Here is a 4,251-nt window from a genome sequence, read left to right as displayed (position 1 = left end):
TCCCTATTCTACTTACTCACAGGCAATTAATAATACCAACCATATGTAGCTAGCTTGAGGACCTCCCTTCTTGAGCAAGAAAAGAGAAACCTTGAGCTCTGATACCAATGTAACATTTAATGGCCTAATAACTTATGTGTAGCGGAAATTAGCATGAACATAGTGGGCATTTCATTAGAATAGATTCCTAATGAGAATTGCAAGAGTGCTTGGGTGGAGAGAGCAACAAAAAGCATAACACTTAGTTAGATAGCATCGACAATACTTTCAAAAGAGAGAGAAATTAAGCTATTGACAACAGTTGAGGACCGGATTTTCATGGAGCCGGTCCCCCCTCCAAAAGGCTTTGTATTATGGTTTCTCCCATCAAGAGAGACATTGTACCATACAATTCTTTGTGTTCCTTCAAGACTAGCTAGTGCAATGAAGATGGAAACTTCATGCACTAAGCAAAACACTTAACAAACACAACTTGAATTATCCCCGTTCTCAGACCCAAGACCTCACACACCTTCGAAGATGGTGAGAGCTAGCAGGGTATGAGAGTAGATTGAGAGGAAGAAGGAGTATCTTACGAGAAAGATGTACATCTCCTCACATAATCACTCATATGTAGCATAGCTTAGCTTAGTAATTAGCTTGGTAGAGGAGATGAGCATGCATTGAAGCTTGGCTCTTGGTTGGATTTGCATCCACATGCCACGAGAGTGTTGATGTAGGCTTCTATCTCACAAGCTTGGAGTAGGTGATGAGTTCTCCATTAAAGCTTGGGAAGAGATAGTCTTCTCTTTCTTCACACCTGAGCTTGTGTGAGTGTGTGTGTGTGATAATGCCTTGCAAAAATCAGCCCCCTCTCTCTCTTGGGCGAGCCCTCTTCCTAATTGCTCTTGCTGAAGCCTCATTGGCCCTCCCCAAGTCAAGCCAATTACAATTAAGCAGCATAAGTGATAGCCTTCTGACATGTGTCCCCCTTTCCCCTTTTGTGAGAGCTTTAGGTAATTAAATAATTAAACTAAACTCTCATTGGACCCCTTTGCCTCCTGGCCAATAGGAATCAGGCAAGCCATGGGGCTCCTGAATGCTCATTGGACCCCTTGGGAGACTGCCCAATAGTCTTTTAGGAGACTTAATTCTCATTGGTTTCTTTTATTAAATGTTTTTAAATTAATTAAACTAGATTTACTCTAGCTTAATTCTCATTGGTCCACTTCAAGGGTCATCCAATAGAAATTGGGCACACCTTGTGGGCATCTGGCCTAGGGAGCTGACATGTGTCCCTCATTCCCTTTGTGTAAAGGGAGCCTGTGTGTGTGTGTGTGGCTTTCTCTCTCATCCCCTACCTTTAGGGCTTGCCCCCTCCCATGTAGGGACGTGCAAAGACTTTTAGGGCACACACAAAGCATCCAATTTTCCCTAGGGTTGACCTTTGGACACAACCTTTGAATTTTGAAACCTTAGCATTTTGGAAGTCTTAATGGGCTGAACCTTAGGGTCTTTTTAGCCCATTGTTGCACATGGCTCTTTTGCAAATGGCCCCCCCTTTGGATCCCTATTTTCCCTCCTTTGGATCCCTACTGTGGCCGGTCTGCTAGCTTAACCAATATTCTAGCTTTTTCTCCCCTGGCCTTCCCCACATTAAATGATCAATTTAATATGAGAAAATCATATAGGAGAATTAGATATTGATTATTATGACAGTATGGGTTGAAGCAATCTCCTCGTGCTTGGTATGAGAAAGCTAACACTCATTTGGTTAAACGAGGCTTTCGTAACAGTCCAACAGAAAGCACATTGTATGTAAAGCGTGAGGGTGATGTACTTCTCCTTGTGGTTCTTTATGTTGATGATTTGCTGATCACTGGACCAAATGAGAGACATATTGCTGAATTTAAGGCTGATTTGAATGCTACTTTCAAGATGAAAGATTTGGGGCTGTTGCATCATTACTTGGGTATATAGTTTAAGTAGTGTGATGGTGGTATTGCCTTGTGTCAGAAAAGTTACATAGAGACATTACTATGTAAATTTGGACTTGAGGATTGCAAACCTATTGCCACTCCCATGGAAACAGGTTTGAAGTTAAGTCTACATGATGCTGGTGATCCTGCTAATGTCACTCTTTACCAAACTGCTATTAGCTGCCTCATTTATGTATGCAACACGAGGCTGGACATTCAGTTTGTAGTCTCACAGGTCAGCAAATTTATGCATGGCCCAAGGTCTAAGCATTGGCAGGCTGTCAAGAGGATTTTTCGCTACCTTAGTGGCACTTTACATCTTGGCTTGTTTTATCCCAAGGGGGGATCATTGCAGAAATATTTACATGCTTTTTCGGACTCAGATTGGGCTGGTTGTTTTGGCACGCGAGTGTCCACAAGTGGTTTTTGTTTCATGCTTGGCAGTTCATGTACATCATGGTTGAACTAGAAGCAACCTACTGTGGCCACTTCAAGTTGTGAGGCTGAGTAGAGGGCAGTCTTCACAGCTACGATTGAGTGTGTATGGCTCAAACGCCTTATGGCTGATTTGGGTGTTGGACAGGACATTGCCAACACTATCTACACTGACAGTCAGAGCGCATTGGCAGTTGCGAGGAACCCAAATTTTCATGCTCGCACAAAGCACATTGAGATGCATTACCACTATGTCAGGGAGAGACTCTCAGCAGGAGAGACCAGCTTGGCTTATGTGCCAACGTAGGACAACCTTGCAGATCTTTTCACAAAGGCATTTTCTCGTGAGAAGCTTGAAGCTTTCCGCAAAGCTTTGGGCTTACTCCCCTTTGTGGACTGATCATGTCATCAAGGCATGGCACTTCCCTTTACTCATGTGCCAGCTCTCATTCACCGCATCACTCTAGGGGGGATTTGTTACCATATACATGTGGCAGTGATGTGCGTGAACACACTAGGACCACCGGGGCATTTTTCCCTCTTTAGGAGGTTTTTTCCCCCGAGCATTGTATATACGCCCATCACTCTAGGGCTATCTATGTTTGCATTGCACACTAAGTAACACACTCTCTATGTGTGTGCCTTGAGCTTCCTTTGTCTTCTCCAAGTTGTGTGTGTCTCTTTGCAACCCTAATTCCAACAATGGAGGCCTCTAGATAACCCATGGAAACTTCTTCCAATGGGAGTGCTGCTAAGTATGGACCACCAAGTCCCCCTAGCTGGACCACTACCTTGGCGAGTAGCAAAGAGTGTGGTAGCGGCAAATGAAGAAGATGTAAGAGCTACTCACCAAATTTTGGACAAAATCAGAACCAGATCTCTCAATGTGGTTGAGGAAAACAACATACTCAAGATGAGAGAGGAAAATCTAATAGGAGAGAATGACAACCTCACCAAGAAACTGCAAAGATCTATTCAGAGAGTAGAAAGCACAGAGAGAGCAAGAAGCACAAAGCAAGATCTTTAAGGAAGCCAAAGCAAAAAGGGATACCCTCACTCTCCAAATGGCTAAGGTATCTAAAGAGATTGCCAATCTGTGAGAGGAAAAAGGGAAGACAAAAGATGAGCTAGAGTCAGCTTGTGATGAGATAATAGAGCTCAAAGACAAACTAGAGCTCCAAGAATTGACCATAAAGAGACTAAGAGGAACCCCAAGGGCTGCAAGAGCGGATAGCTAGAGGCTGGACAAGCCTTGGAAGCTATTAGGACACTACAAAAGGAATTGAAGTTGGAGCAAAGGCAAAGAATTCATATTGCAGAAGGTTCTTAAGCAACAGCTGAAGAAAAACTCAAGGCACAATAGCAAGAGCTCCAAAAAGAGAACGACCAGCTGAAGTACTAGTTCAAAATGCTGCAAGACCTACTCGTCAACAATGCAGAAGAAGCCACAAGAAGAGACGAACTTGTAAAATAGCAACTGACAAAATTGAGACAAGAAGTGGAGAGAGCACAGGGACAAGCCATAGACCTGGGTCCAAGTGACTTATGAGTTAATTCCCAACAAGACCCTATGGAGATTCCATACAGCTCGGAGGAACCTATATTGGTGGAGATACCTCCACAAATTCAAGGGGAAGGAAAAGAGATGAAATCCTTGGTTGTGAGAGAACCTAAAACTCACGGTTGCCGAGTATACCAAAAACTCGAGGTATCATGAGTTGCTTATGTAGTTTCGGCTTGAGTGGGGGATTGTTAGGTATGTCAAGCCCATGCGCACAGCCTATAGCAGGCAGTTTTAGTCTGCATGGCCATTGCAAGCATGGAAAGATATATATGTAAAGGCTTTAATCAATAAATA

This window comes from Adiantum capillus-veneris, chromosome 4 (genome assembly GCF_014529385.1).
Source record: "Adiantum capillus-veneris isolate H3 chromosome 4, ASM1452938v2, whole genome shotgun sequence".
Lineage (NCBI taxonomy): Eukaryota > Viridiplantae > Streptophyta > Polypodiopsida > Polypodiales > Pteridaceae > Adiantum > Adiantum capillus-veneris.
This window is presented reverse-complemented; position numbering follows the sequence as displayed.